This window comes from Elephas maximus, chromosome 6 (genome assembly GCF_024166365.1).
Source record: "Elephas maximus indicus isolate mEleMax1 chromosome 6, mEleMax1 primary haplotype, whole genome shotgun sequence".
Taxonomy (NCBI): domain Eukaryota; kingdom Metazoa; phylum Chordata; class Mammalia; order Proboscidea; family Elephantidae; genus Elephas; species Elephas maximus.
Window position 1 is genome coordinate 89,092,515 of NC_064824.1, and position 16,708 is coordinate 89,109,222.

Consider the following 16,708-nt stretch of genomic DNA (forward strand, 5'->3'; position numbering starts at 1 on the left):
TTTGGAAGTTAAAAAAAAGTATGAATGACTGACAAGAGAAGTTGCTATAGGAGGAAAGACATCTTTCAAACGATGAGAAGTTTGCCTTCACAAGGTAGCACAGAAGCATATTAACTAAAATTTAGACATGTCAAAAAAAGAATTCAAAAAGTACACTTGAGTGTCTTGACGGACTCAAAGATCAATACCAACAGAGTTTTAAAAATCACTAAATTGGATAGTCCAGTCAAAAAAACAATATAAGCACAAATTTAATTAATGTTTTGCTTTAGGAAGAGATCAGGGAGCCTCCCAAGCCCAAATTTTCTTCCAAACAACAAACTAGACCTATTAGATCAAATCATGGTAATACTTAGGTCTTCTACAACCAATAAGCAAATCATTTGTAGGATGAATCCCTAGAAACAAATCTTTTTCCAAGATTTCACCACTTCCATTAAGCCTCTTACCAAAGGCTATATCTAGTCCTTATGGCACCTTCTTGAGAAGGAAAAGCTGTCCCTTCTGGAATGTCAGCTTTCACTCACCCTTATGAAGGGCATAACCTTACTCCACTCATATCCTCCCTCCCTCAGCAGATGAACTTACCGCCTACCTCACAAGGAAAATTGAGACCAAGATTTGTGAACCCCTTCAACTTCTGTCCTCAGGCTCACCTCTATCTTTGGTTGTTCCCACCTCTTCCTAGGCTTATTCCATCTGCCCTGGCTCTTCCTCTTTCCCTTCAGGGCTCAGTTATACTCTATGCACACTTTTACATCTTTAGTCCTGTGCTTTCTATGCCTTATTTTCCTCAGCCTCCAAGTGGGCTCAACTCTCCTTATTTAAAAAAAAACACAAAGGCTTTCTCTTTACTCTGTCACTCCTTCAATGCCAAGCCACTTGAAAGGGAACCATACATCTTTATCCTTACCCTCTTCACTTCTCGTTTACTTCTCAGCCTTCTTCACTGCTGCATCTCACCTCATCACTCCATTCAAAGATGTTCAAAAATGTCACTCTTGGCTCTCTAAACCATAACCATTTCTTTTCTGTTTTTATCCTTCTTGACAGCTCTGCATCATTTGATTCCATTGACTTTCCGTCTTGAAACTTTCTCCTTCAGTGGCTTCTCAGAGATGTCTACCTCTCTGACTTCTCTGTCTCAATTTATTCTTCTCTAATGATTTTAAAAAAGGCCTAGTCTCTATCTAAGCTTTAATAATGGAATCTACCATGAAGGGTGAGGTCTCTGAGGCCTTGCGCAAACTTCACATATTGATAGAACATATATTTTATTTCTTTAAGGGGAAATTGTATTCAACTACTACGTTAGACTTCTTTGAAAACAATGAAATATCTTAAAGAGGGCGTAACAATAACTATGTAATTTTTAAAAGTCTTTAACAACATTTTATACTAAAAACACTTAAACGACAAAAATCACCATGGAAAAAAAATTGTGGATAACGAATTGTTTTAAAAGCACTAAGTAAGGGATAAAGATAAAAGGCAATTTGCACGTCTAATCAGTGCATTGCAGAAACGCAAACTTGTAGGATGTAAGCAGAAGAGCAACTTTATTTTTTTCTCCCATTGCCCATTGAAATTTAATTAGTGGGTCTAGTCTTTCCCATGGCTTTCTTCAAAAACTTGACTTTTCTTCATACTCTTGCATAATAAGGGTTCACTTTGCTGGTTCATGTTAAATCCTCTCTTGACTTGAAATAAAGGGGCAGGTGGTATCCCACAGCTATTTCTCTCTCTGAAAAAAAAAAAATGCACCTTTACGAATCCCCAGTAATATCACCCTATTTATTATACCCTTGATTTGGGTCAGGGCTTTAAGAGCGCTGTAACTATTTTATTGAACTCTAAAATCCTTAAGTTCACAATTCACCTAGATACACGATACCTTCCATGCTAGAATCCCAGCGGACATTTCTATTGTAACATTTCATTAGTCCTGGATGGACAGATTTAAATAGTGAGATACACCAGGGGTAGGCTCTAAGGCGTTCTTCTGTAACAGTTCAGTAAATGATTCAGAGGTGAACATATGCATAAAATCTCCAAAGTGGCATATGACACGGAACTTCCAGTCAGTAAAATGCCAAGTCAATAGAACAAACTGCAGGAGGATCATACCAGGCTGGGCGAGTGGGCTGACAAGTGGCAGATGAATGTTCAAGGACAAGATAGCAGATGCTTTCCGGACAAATAATCTAAACACCACTCTCAGTGAAATGTCTCCAGGGTATCAGTCATGACGACCTTCTGGGAAGCATGGGCTTCAGGAATGCTAGTACAAACCTGCACCAAAATAAGGTTCCTATTTACAGTTTTAACGTCATTGGAGTCTTTTGCACACTTGAACTAAGGTTCTTTATCTCCATTCAAGTCATTTCTTCCTTCAGTGAAGGACCAAGTGCTTGAATTTCAGAACAAGTCATGAGTTTCAGAACAGCATTATATAGCAGAAATTTACCTTCAGCCAATATTTCTATGAATATTTGTAATTGAGATAAAGTTTTTAAACCTAAATTTATTATTCTTCACATAGAACTACTTGGAAGGCCTTTATTATAAGTGTGCTAATTTATTTTCCTTTTTGTTTTTACAAAGAAGTGTGTATGTCTTCAGGAGACTCTCTTAAGACCTTTTTTTTCTCCATTGAGCAGGAGAGACATCGGATAGCTGGTACCATTTCCACTAATAAAAATAAATGCCCTTCAGACAGGAACTAGATAAGCCACTTGTTTTACAAAAGTTGAACAGCAGCCAGTCTTGTACAAACTCGTTTCATAAATATTTCTCTCTTCAAAAAAGAATTAAGAAGATGGATGGATTCAAAATTTTCCAGAAAGGTACTGAGAATTCTGTTTATGCTTGTCTCGGGGGTGAAGTTTCCATCTGTTCTCTCTCTAATAGTTTAGCTTGCACTAATTGTTCCATATTTCTTAATCAAGACTTTGAAATTTCTGCATAAGATCAATATTTTCTCATTCCCCTCTTTTATTAAAATACTACATTTATATGAAGGATGGTTGCTCTGCTCTGTTGCTTACAGTACTGTTTTAGGGTGGAGAAAACATTTTGAACATTTTGTGACAAAGGAAGATTTTATGACATCTCTATGGCTTATGTAAATACATATATATATTTATATTTTTAAACTTCTTGATTGATCTTGATTTTGGTCTATCTCAAACGCCAGCTGATTTCTTTGCCTCCCTGAAAAAACCTTTTTCAGTCCTTGTATAACTTCCTAATTAATCCTGCTTCCTGGCCTGTGAAGTCACCTTGAAAATATTATTACCTTTATGTAATGATTAGATGCAAAGCCTAAGCAGCACCTAAATGATTTCACTATGAAGCGTGACTATAAAACAATGTGAGTGATTTTCAAAGTGAATAGGCATTGAAGACAGTTCAGAATCTTTTGAACAATAGCAGTAGCGCTGGACTAAGCACCTAACTTTTTCTGCTGGCTCCTTTGAATATAGAAGTGCTGTAAAATTTGTTTACAAAATCAATCACACTGCTTATAGTCTCACTTTATACTTGGTATTAATATGCTATACTCTGTTTTCTCTTTAGAATAAAACTCTTTCTCACTTTAATACTCATATTAATAGCTCTTATAACAAAAATGGGTAGATTTTAATTTTTAACAGTGCCTTGTTTTTCTTCATTATACCCTGACATTTAAATATGAAAGATACGAAATTAAATGTCTGGTAGCTCACTGTATGAGATTTTTTTTTAATTAGGGAATTTTTTTTTTTTTTTTTTAATTTCTGGGCCTATTCATGGTTTTAAACGATTTGTTTGGACTTTTCTTTTGCTTCAGTTTCCCAATTTAAAAAAAGAAGAACAAGCAGCAAAGTCTATATGAAGGCACTCTGAACTCCCATGGAAAGGTAGTACTTTATAATAATGCTTTTCTGAAGGACTCCTGTAATTTTCCATCACAAATTAGTATTCTATCTTCTTTCAAGCGGACACGTCTTTCATATGCTCTAAATACAGGGTTGACATGGGGGTGGCAGTGGAAACCAGCCCAGATCACACACACTCTCCCATTTTCTACTCCAAACAATTTTAAAGGAGAACATCAGGTTAAAGGAAATCAGCCTTAAAGAAAAGAATGCGGAGGTCCCAATAGAGCCGCGTCCATTCTAGGGGGAGTATGTGCAGATAGGGTAAGCTGATCAAGGCAATGGCAGTAGGTTGAACTCACTGCATGAAAGTATAAGAATTAACCCCCCTCAGGTCTGTTGAGGACATCAGGTCTTTGTGGTCCTATGAAGCAGGTAGCATAATTATCCACATATTTTACAGATGAGAAAACTGCATTTCAGGTCTTTTTTAGCACCAGTTGAGGAATTGGCCAACTGCCTCAATGAGTCATGGCCCAGCTGCTCAACCCTGCAGCCACAAGGGCCCAAGACAATTATACAATGTTTTTGGTACTCTTTGCTTTAACTGTGCCCAGGACAGATTCTGAATATTTGCTAATATATGCTGAAAAATGACTCCATATTGTACTGATTTTCATACCAATATCTGTGTTAATGAATATTTACTTTCAGTATTTGAGTCACCAACTCTCATTTCAACGCTGATTTTTATTACGCCATTTGTGCCAATATAAAGAAGCATTGGCACGGATATTGGAAGTGGGCAATTCGCCCACCCAGCAGGATCATACTCCTCATACAAATGAGCCAAACGCTGAAATGTGCTGTCACCTCATCTCCTAAAATTAAAGCTAGAAGTGAGGGACACTACCACCAGGGGGCAAGCCATATCTTATCACATGGCCGGAACCGAGTTGGTGGCCAGAAAAGAAGAATGTTTTATTTGGTTCACACAGTTTTGTTGACTTGTTCATTTTAAATTTGAGTCAACATTTAGTATTCTGAAGAGCTCACATAAAAATATGGATTTTCAGTTTTTCTTGAAAAATCAGAAAATCTAGTAATTACTGGCTCCACAGTTCCTCAAGGTAACAATTGGCTATAGCTGAATCCAGCTGCTCCATTTGAATAGCCAGGCGCTCTCTGGCTCTCCATCCGTCACACAATACATGCACATTCACTTCCACGTAGGCTGTTTCAGGTTACCTGTCTGGCCTCTGTGGTATTTGAGTTTGTGAACCCCTCATCCAAATAGGAAGTATGGTTACAAGAAAGATTATATTCACTAACTTTTTAGGCTTAAGTAAAAATATTAATTTTGTTATTAAAAAATAGATGTTGTACCATCAAGGAACACAATAATTAAACAATGATTAAGATATTTAAAAATGACCAGATTTTAGGTATAATCTAATACATTTTTCACTAACCCTTAACTACTTTAAGTTGGCTTATTCTAGTTCTGTTGCTATCCTCTGACCAAATTAGAAATTTGGATTTTCATCCTGAATCCGCATCTTGGAGGAGTCAGGATCCTCCTGGAGATGTTATCTATTTCGCAAATCCAAAACAATTTGGCATCTGAGCATTCTCTTAGTTGCAGGTAAAAGCAAGAACCCTTCAGCTTCCACAAGGAGCTTGTTTAGACAGCAGTTTCTCATCTTATCTCTCTATCTCATTTTTTCTCTAGAGACAGAAGAAACTGCAGGAGAGGTAAGAAAGACAGCATCCTCTCCCAATTTGCCTTATCCTCACTCTTCTTGCCTTCACTCACAATCAGAAGCAGGTGCAGAGAACGGGATGGTCTCCATGGCCAAGGATGTCCTTGGCTGTGAGGATGCTTCTCTTGAAAGACTCCTATACTGTTCTCACTTTTTAGGGTCAAACAACTTTTTGGTTTCATAGAGAAGCTACTGCTGTTAATAGAGGCACTTTGGAATGGTGGACAGAGTTCTAAGTTTGACTAGGGAAAGCTAAGTATCCTAGGACAAGTAACTTACCTTTTAGTTGTATTCTGAGTCTCAATTTTCCTGACTATAAAATGGAGATGATACTATTCGCCCTTACACTTTCCGCATGTTATCACAAAGACTCAAATAAAATAATACATGAGATAAAAACAAAGTATAGAGAAAAAAAATATAGCACGGTATAAATATAAGGTTGGCCTTTATGTTTATAAATTTGGAAAATGTGTCTCGGAGGTAAGCTGAGCTAAGATGGCTCCTTTTCTAGCCCTGCAGATTTAGTAATTAGAATGCAGGTGAACAGGGTTCTTCTAGAGAAGGAGACTCTTCAGTGAGAGTTAGTGAGTCCTTGAAATTCTATCAACTATCTGAACTTAACTCTGTAGAATGACGTAGACTCTGAAATGCATCAGATCGTAGGACTTCCCTGTCATGTGGAATCTTCATTGATCAGTAATCGAGTAGGCAAATTGAACCTTAGAAATAGGGTTCTTAAAGTACAATCTCTATCAGCTCAACTGGAACCGGACCGGAAACTTTGTTACTAAAAAGTGAAAATCGTTCAGAATTATAAAAATCAGATGATACTGAGTTTTTCTTTCACGTTCAGATCGTTTCTTAGCAAAAATCTTCATCAAACAAATATAGCTTCTCTTGCATTATACTTAATATATAATCATAAATTTAGGGATTTCAAAACAAACCTATAGCAAAACACGCTTTGCTGGCATTACCGGGAAGTATTTATTACCTTCCCTCCCCCCCTTAACTCCCCCACCTCACATTTTAAACACATAAAGAAACTGAAACACACTATCTCATTCTGGGATAAAATATGATAGTGCATCATAAATAAGCCCTGTTGGCAAAGGCTGGTATCCAAAAGTTACTGCTGAGATATTTAAAAACTTGATATTGGGGATATAAGAATTCTGCTAATTTCTGGAAAAATGTGTAAATTTTAGTGGAGACTATTAGGAAAATAATATTTTCTTTTGGTAATATCAAACACTGTTTCATAGCACTGAGGTATCAAAATGAGACAGGTGCACCAATATGATGGAGGATTTGGCCCTGCCTTTCTGGATCCTCTGTTCCCTCTTAGGCCCCATCCAGGACTGGGTAAGGAAGAAGTCCGCCTTACTCATAGGCTTCATGTCTAATTTGATTCAGCCTTTTCTATCCTGCTCAGAACTGCCTCCCAGGGGATCAATCCCGTAAAATAAAGTATTAGCATTTCAAATCCAATTCATTTTCCTAGGAGAACTGAAATTGCTGTTGTACTCTGATCTGGCCTTGAAATTTATTTAGTTTTTTTATTTATATTGTTCATCGTGATTCTTCTCTTTCTCTCATGCCTCATATCTAATCCATCAGCAAGTCCTTCTGGCTCATGCTTCGAATGCAGCCAAGCCCACCCTCCTCTCTCCATTTCCACCATTGACACCATCATCTCTTGTCTAGGACTTCATCAACACCCTTCTAACTAGTGTCCCTGATCCCACCTCCAGCCTTCCCTAACACATTCTCCACCAAACAGTCCTGTCAGATCACATCACTACCCTGCTGAAAATCCTCCAGGGGCTTCCCACTGCACAACTTCTTAGGCTAGCCTCTGCCTCTCCCTTCCTTGTTCACTATACTCTGGGCACACTAACCTTATTTCTGCCACTGAAATACACCAAGCTTGTGATTGTCTTCACTTGCCGTCCCTCAGCTTGAGCGTTCTTTCTATGGTGTGTGCCTTGTAACATCCTAGGCCTCACTCTAATGTTGTCATCTCAAGAAAGCCTTCACTCACTATTCAGTCTAAAGTAATGTTCCCCTCCCACTACCACATGTTTGCTTCCCTTTATGGTACTTAACCATTCTCTACAATTACTTTTTTCATTTCTTTGTTTATATGTGTATTGATGTTTCCGCCTCCATTCAGTGAGAACTCTCTGAGAGCAGGATCTCTCTGCCTTTTTTATGCCTGTTTCTCCAGCATACAGAACAGTGCTGCCACATGGTTGTTGTGCTATTATTGTGTGCCGTCTAGACGATTCCAACTCAGAGCTACCCTATAGAACAGAATAGAATGGCCCCATTTGGTATCCTAGGCTTTCCCTTTACAGGAGCATGGTAGGGATTCAAAAATCATTTGCTTGATGAATAAAAGAAAATCAAATTTGATTTTGTTGTTAATGAATGCAGGGGCCATATTCATACTTTATCCCCAGTGTCTGAGCATAATGCCTAGAGTGTAGAAGGCCCTCGAAGGGGTGGTTGAATTGAAACGTATTTACTCTTTTCTTCCAGTGTGACAGCCACAGCCTTTGGTGATTCTCCTCCTGAACCATACTCAGCACAACAAACTCTGATTGCTAATCGCTAGGAACGTATTTATTGTGTGCCAGACACAAGATGACCATTATTTCATTTAACTATGAAATCAACCTCATGGCATGGGTAGTATCATCATTTTTAGATGAAGAAATTGAGTCTTAGAGAGGTCAATAAATTGCTCAGGATTACATGGCACCAAAATGCAAATCCAGGTCTCAAAGACCTGGACCTATTTATTGAGTTCCTATTACGAGTGAGGCACTGAGCTAGAGGGTGGGGTTAGAGACATCCCTGAAAGGAGCCTCTGATCTCTACCGAGGGAGCCACGTAAACAAGTCATTCCACTCAGTACTAAATGGGCTACACAGAGGCTGGCAGTTTGAATCCACCAGCCACTCCTTGGAAACCCTACGGGTCAGTTCTACTCTGTCCTATAGAGTCACTATGAATTGGATCCAACTCCACGGCAATGAGTTTGGTTAGTAAAATTTAAGGAAGAAGGTGCAATTACCTGAATTTAGAGAATTTTTGACAATGATAAGAAAACCAAACCCATTGCTGTGGAGTCAATTCTGACTCATGGCAACCCCATGTGTTGCAGAGTAGACCCGTGTTGCATAGAATTTTCATGGCTGTGACCTCTCAAAGCAGGTTGCCAGGCCTATCTTTAGAGGCACCTCTGGGTGGGTTAGAGTGGCCAACCTTTCATTTAGTAGTCAAGCAGGTAGCTCAAACAGTTTGTGCTTTTCTACTAACCTAAAGGTTGGTGGTTCCAACCCACCCAGTGGCAGGCACCACAGAAGAAAGGCCAGGCAATCTAGTTCCATAAAAGATTACAGCCAAGAAAACCCATGGAGCAGTTCTACTCTATAATACATTGGGTCACCATGAGTTGGAATTGACTCGATGGTAACAACTTTTTTTTTTTAAGTTTATATAAAATGCAGACAAGTTGTGCAGGTTGAGCAACACCGTCCCATCTGGTGCCAAACAATCCTGTCCCTGGATCCTAGTTCTCTTAGGGCAACTTTATACTGCTTATGAGTATTTGGTGGGTTAGCAAGTGTATATAGAACAGAACTGCTAAGTGTGTCAATGTTTACCTGCAATGCCCCCAATAAAGTTCTTATAGGATAGCTGGACTTCACACACTACTCCTACCGACTTGGAAAGCATCTCCCTGTTATTTCTGAGAGCCACGGAAGGGGTGTCTTATATGTAGAGATAAGTGATAAGCCAAGCCCTTCCTCTCCTACTTGGATTATCTTTTGCCAATGTCCACTGCCCTTGAAACTTCCTTAAGGAACCTTACTACTACCACTGCTGAGGATTAGTCTTTCAAACAGTCCATTATCCACGCTAAGGATACCCACTTCTAATTCTCCCTAAACTGTCTTCCTAATTCTGCCTAAACTGTCTTTGCCCAGAAGAGCTGTGGGAGCTGGGCAGAAAGCCTCACTCTGTGTTTCTTCCATGCTGTCTGTCTGTCAGCTGTGCTCCAAGGCCCCACTGCTAGCACCCAGTGTGCGTCACAATAGACTTTCTTCCTGTCTTCAGCACCTTTAAGCAAAAACTTTTCCCATCGGGAATAAGAAGCGACAGTTCTCCAAGTGTTCCATCTTCCATTTATATACATCCAAGAAAAATGTTTTCTTTCCCTACTATTAAAATACAAGTAAACACACATACACATAGAGGACTTGAAGATAAAAGTCTGGGCCAAGAGCTACACAATCTGATGTTTCCATTGCCGAATCAGAACGCTTAATACCCCTTACAGGTTAAGGGGTACTTGTTTTATACTCGAATAACCAAAAGAAACCATTCTGGGTTTTTTTTTTTTTTTTAATCTAAAACAAAGAAACCATTTAAATTAAAGGTCAGTGTTCAATTGTAGAGACTGAAAATAAATAAGCCAAAAAAAGCTTACAAGTTTTAAAGTTCAGCCTCAACTGAACTCCCAGGTAAAGAAATCAAGAGTAGAGAAGGTTAAATTTGGTGGTTAAGATCATACAGGTAGTAGGAGAGCCAGGCTTAGAATCTAGGTTTCCTGATTCCCAACGGACTGCTCTTTCTTGGGGGCAGGGAGGGAGGAGAGGGGACAACAGAGGAGTAGTTTGAGCCCAGAAGGTGGCTCACTTTTCCTCTCTGGGAGAAAGAAGAATGGATTCCTCTGTCCTGCCTCAGTTAGTTTTTGGTTAGTTTTGGGTCATTTTCTAGGTATGTGCCATTTCTGGCCCTCACATTTTCAACACAGCAGACTCCTGTACACTGAGCTCAGAGTCTCAGTGGTTTTCTGGAATGTTCAAATGAGCCTCATTCAAAGGGGATGTTTCACAGGCTGTCTAAACCTGGCACAGCCCTCCTTATTCTAAAAATACACGGTCTGTTTAGGTTGAAATGGTTAAATTACTATTAAGGCATGTTTTATTATAGCTTGTGTTGCATCTGAATTCCTTTCTTTTTCTTTTTTTCCTTTTTCAACTTCCTGTGTTTTGGCCCATCTTTCTGCCTTTACATTTTTATCTTTGAACAAATGGGCTATTGTATGCTCCAAATAGCCTAGAATTATTTACTTATGCTTCCTAATACATCTGTTTCTCCAGATTTTTGTTTATGTTCAAACCTTTTCCCTGAGAGTGGTTGCCTAGCTATGCTGCTAGAAGGCCTGGAACACGATTACACCAGTACTAAGTACAGTATTAATATTCTGCTCACTCACGCTCTCTCTCTGGTCCAGGGAGCGGCTCCTTTTCCTCGTCTTCACCCAGAACCAGAAACCCACGCATTTGTCAGCTTCATTAACGCCCTTGGCCACTCTGAGTGTGAAATGGAAAAAAACCTGTTGGGGGTAGGGTTGTAGCAGCTGTTTTACCACATTCCTGTAAAAATGCCTACAAGCATGGACTGCTCTCCTCCGGCACAAAAAGGCCTTCTCTTGCCCTGGTAAACCAATTAGCTTATTCCGTTTAGAAGGCAGGGTCTTGGACTTCAGTGTGTGAAAGAACCTCGTGGAGGCGCAGATTCCTCAACTGTACCCCCAGGCCTTAGGATTCTGTCCTTCTTCAGTAGAACCCTAGGACTCCTCAGCAACAACCTAGGTGATTCTGATGCAGGTGGTGTGCACAGCATTCTTCCTACAAGTGCTGATCAGGGTTTTAGAATTAGGCTTATTAGCCTTTATAATTTTCTTTTCTTAGAAATGTGGATAAATGGCCAGTTTTGAGGAACGCACTGGAGAGGACTGACAAACAGATGGGGAAGTAGATCAGATTTCTCTAGTCTGTTCCTTTTCACCTCCGAGATTCAATGATTCTGCACTTTTCCAGATTATATATAGTACATCTGAATCCTTGGAATTCAGGCTTAGTCTAGAGAGATTTCTTGGCATCTTTCTTTCCCTATTGAAGTTCCTGCAAGGTGAAGGATTGCACTGAAATGTAGGAAATGTGTGCACAGAAGCTTTGGTACCTTTCAGAAGTGATTCTTTGCCTATTAACTAAACAAAACAGTTTATGGTCTCTTCCCATTCTCACCTCCTGGGCATGATTAGCTTGGTTTTCCAAGATTGGGACTAAAGTGGGCAGCTTCTGTAAATAAGAGAAGATGGGGAACGTGCTCAGGGACTTGAGAGGGTCCTTAGAATCTAAAGTGGAAGGTTTGGAACACTGTGGCAGGGCAGGGCTCACTTATGGGAGGAGCAGGCAGATTTTATGAGGTGTGACTTCAGAGGAGACAAGGACACATCTGTTTGAAATTCCTGTACAGAGGTAAAAGTGCTGAAGAGGAGTGACAAAGCCTTGAACTCTGTTAAAGATAAAACATTAAAGACACGTGCTTAGAAGATGGTTTCTTAAATTCACACTATTACATCTAAAGGACTTTGTCTTAATTCCCTAGTGCTGCTGTAACACAAATACCACGAGGGTGTGGCTTTAGATAACAGAAATATACTTTGTCACAGTTTTTCAAGCTAATGGTCTAAATCAGGGTTTAAGCCATGTAGCTCCTTTCCTTGTCAACAGCCCTGTGCATTCTTTGGTATCTTGGAGATCCTCATATGGACTCTGTCTTCCTTTCTTTGTATAACTCAAAAGTGATTAGATTTAGAACCTGCCCTACTCAGGCATAAAATATTTAATGTAACAAAAATCCTCTTTCCAAACAGGATTACATTCACAGGTATGGGGGTTAGGATTACAACACATATTTTGGGGGATACAATTTGATCCATAACAGACTTCCATAAAAATTTCAAGGAAACTGTTTTTAATGAGGAGGGGGGAAATTGAAAAAGAATGCAAACGAACTGGGAGCATAAAAATAAGTCTTTGCCAATATGACAGTTCTTATTCTGCTTATCTTATTTAGGAGGCAAAACACAATAGAACACTGGGAAAAAAAATCCTAATTGTACGTCAGCCTTAAATACAAGGAAGGAAAGAAAATCTGAATAAACCTAAAGCACAGAGCCCTTGGCCCTGCCAAAACAGATGCTCTGCATTCTTATACTTCAGAGTGGGACCTCAGATTGTGCTTTTAAATGGCAAATATACGTTTAAATACAGACATGAAAATCTCTCCAAGAACTTTCCTAGGAGTTACCTTTCACATGCCAACAGATGTTGTGGATTTCTGAACAGGGATATTCTAAAGGGGAGTGTGAGATCAGGCTGGAGAGAAGAACTTTTAAGAAAAATCGAAACCTGATAAGAAGAAAGGAAACCTGGTGGCGTAGTGGTTAAGTGCTATGGCTGCTAACCAAAGGGTCTCTAGTTCAAATCCTCCAGGTGCTCCTTGGAAACTCTATCGGCAGTTCTACTCTGTCCTATACTATCGCTATGAGTCGGAATCGACTCCAAGGCACTGGGTTTGGTTTTGATAAGAAGAAAGACTAGAAGTAGACAATAAAATTCAGGAGAGACTTTTAATCTAGACAGTCTACAAAGGACAAGAATGCAAAAGGGATGGCACCTAGCACAGTGCCTGCCACTTTGGGACACTCCATAAATATCCACGGAATAAAAGAAGAGAGGACAGGGTTTCCTAGTAAAAGCTTCCTAAGTTGTTGGAAGAAGTAGCTACCAAGAGAATGCTCTTGTGAATCTAGAACCCAAAGAGAAAAGGATACTAGTATTTCTTTCAGAGGCCAGTGCGGAAGCACAACTCAGGACAGGAAACTAAAGCTCAGCTCAGCTTATCAATAAGTGATCTAAAGGCATGTGTAACAAAGAGGAACGATGAAGGTTTCAGGCAGAGGAAGCAGCATGTGCAGAAGCAGTAAGACAGGGAGCAAAGGCCCCGAGATTGGAGGGTGCCTGTTTGAGAAATAACGAAGAGACTGTTGTGGCTAGAGGAGAAACAACTAAAAGAGAAATAGACTGTACTACCAGGGAGGTAATAGGGGGTTGAGTGTGGAACCTAGAGACTTAGTAAGACAAGGAACAGAGGGACCCCCATATCTGCAAACAAAGTAACAAGAAATAGGCCACGGCGCAGAAACAAAGCCATTCCCCAGAATAACGGGGCAGGGTATCTAAAAACAGCCCACAAACTTCTTTAAAGTTGCCTTTCAGAAGCAGCTGGAGAAGACCAGGCCCAGGGACATGCACAGAACATCCGCCTGTGGCCACTGTGTGACCTTCCACCAGGGGCAGTAAGAGGCTACAGCCCCAGCTATGGAATTGAACCTGGGGAGTAAGAGACTGCGCAGGTGTGACACCCTATAATAAGTGCTGCTACGGATCCCAGAGGCCTCCGGGACAGGAGCCACCTTGGAAAGCTGCTGCACACGCACCTTAGTTGACATATCCCCGCCTGTGTCTATGAATAAACGTGAATCTTTTCCCATCTTAGAACTTTTTAAAAACGTGGGCCTGTCTTTTGTTCTGTGAGATGAGGGTATGCGTTGCTCTAGGCCCTCTTCATCTCTGCTTGCAAGCCTCTTCAATAAAGCTTTGCTCGTGTGGAAAACTACGTGCCTTATCTGCTCATTCTTGACCAGTGAGAGGCAAGAATCTTATTCTGGTAACAGCAGCAATAGTTCCCAAATTACAGTTTAGGAGGGGCCTACAGGCAGCAGAGGAAACGCTGGTGGCCTAATGGTTAAGAGCTCGGCTACTAACCAGATTGTCGGCAGTTCGAATCCACCAGGTGCTCCTTGGAAACTCTATGGGGTAGTTCTACTCTGTCCTAAAGGGTCACTATGAGAATGGACTGGATGGCAACGGGTTTAATGGGTTTACAGGCAGCAGATGGAACCATGGTGGCACAGCGGTTAAGCACCCCTTGTTCAAAGGACACACTCAGCTCCTGGAGGTGCTTTCTTGGTGGTATGAGGTCCCCAACTCCCTGCTTGCTTCCCTTTCCTTTCATCTCTTGAGAGATAAAAGGTGGTGCAGGCAATACAAGGAAGGTCAGCCTAATTGGACTGGACTAAAAGCAAAGAGGTTTCTGGGATAAAATGAAAGCTTCAAAGGTCAGCGGAGCAGGGGCTGGGGTCTGGGGAACATGGTTTGAGGAGACTTCTAAGTCAAAGGGCAAAATAATTCTATTATGAAAACATTCTGCATCCCACTTTGAATTGTGGCGCCTGGGGTCCTAAATGCCAACAAGCGGCCATCTAAGATACATCAATTGGTCTCAACCCACCTGGAGCAAAGGCAAAGGAAGAACACCAAGGCCACACGACAACTAAGAACCCAAGAGACAGAAAGGGCCACGTGAACCAGAGACCTACATTATCCTGAGACCAGAAGAACTAGTTGGTGCCCGGCCACAATAGATGTCTGCCCTGCTAGGGAGCACAACAGACAACTCCTGAGGGAGCTGGAGGCCAATGGGTTGGTGCCCGGCCACAATAGATGTCTGCCCTGCTAGGGAGCACAACAGACAACTCCTGAGGGAGCAGGAGGCCAATGGGATACAGACCCCAAATTCTTATAAAAAGACCATACCTAATGCGACTAGAGGAATCCCAGAGACAATGCTCCCCAGAACTTCTGATGGCACAGTACAGGAACCATCCCCGAAGACAACTCATCAGGCATGAAAAGGACTGGTCAGCGGGGGGGAGAAAGATGCTGATGAAGAGTGAGCCAATTAAATTAGGTGGACACCGGAGAGTGTGTTGGCAACTCTTGACTGGAGGGGGGATGGGAAGATAGAGAGAGAGGGAAGATGGCAAAATTGGCATGAAACGAGAGACTGAAAGGGCTGACTCAATAGGGGGAGAGCAAGTGGGAGAAGGGAGTATGATGTATGTAAACCTACATGTGACAGGCTGATTGGAATGGTAAATGTTCACTTGAAGCTTAATAAAAATTAATTAAAAAAAAAAAAAAAAGTGGTGCAGGCCACACCCCAGGGAAACTCTCTTTACATTGAATCAGGGAGGTGACCTGAGTAAGGGTGGTGTTATAATCCTACCCTAATCCTCTCAACATAAAATTGCAATCACAAAATGGAGGACAGCCGCACAATACTGGGAATCATGGCATAACCAAGCTGATACACACATTTTTGGGGAGACATAATTCAATCCATGACAGTATGACCATAATGTACTTAGGGAATTTTACAACAAAACAGTCAGTGAGATTATCTTGGTGCATCGCATGCACTAACTGCAACAATAAGAAGGAAACTATGCTTGTTTCCTTGCTCTATCTGTTGACTCTGGGCTACTTAAATAACCTCAAAGGGCCTCAATTTCCTCGCTTTTAAGATGAGGACAATAGTACTCACCTCTCAGGGCTATCGTGAGAATTGAACGAAGGAATGCATGTGTATTGTTTAATGAGAAGCACATGCCGAAAGTCAGCATATGTTAGCTCCCTGTCCCTGACAATCCATTTCTGTCCAGGAGCCAGAATGATCTTCTTAAACTATAAATCGGATCATGTTACCCTCCAGCTTAAAACCCTTAATGGCTTGCCACTACACTTAGGACAAAATTTAAAAACCGTAACATGCCCTACAAGGCTTCATCTGGCTCTGCCTAAATGTCAGCACTATCTTTAGCCAATCTCTCTCTGAAATTCTATGCTATGCCCATAGTTGCCTTCTTTCAGTTCTCCAAATATCCAGACCTATGACTCCTACATAGTAGGAGCACAGGAGAGATGGAGGGAGGGGTTAAATATGTACCAAGCCCATCTCCCTTGATATGCATAATTGATATTTTATAAATCTTATGTAAAATGCTATGCACACCACTCAGAGTCAGATTGCTGCCTTTACCAAACCAACACATTGCTGTAGAGTCGATTCCGACTCATAGCGATTCTACAGGACAGAGCAGAATCCATAGGGTTTCCAAGTGTGTAATCTTTACCGAAGCAGAATGCCACATCTTTCTTGGGCGGAATAGCTCGTGGGTTTGAACTGCCCACTTTCCAGTTAGCAGCTGAGTGCTTAACCACTGTGCCACCGTGGTTCCATCTGCTGCCTGTAAACCCATTAAACCCGTTGCCATCCAGTCCATTCTCATAGTGACCCTTTAGGACAGAG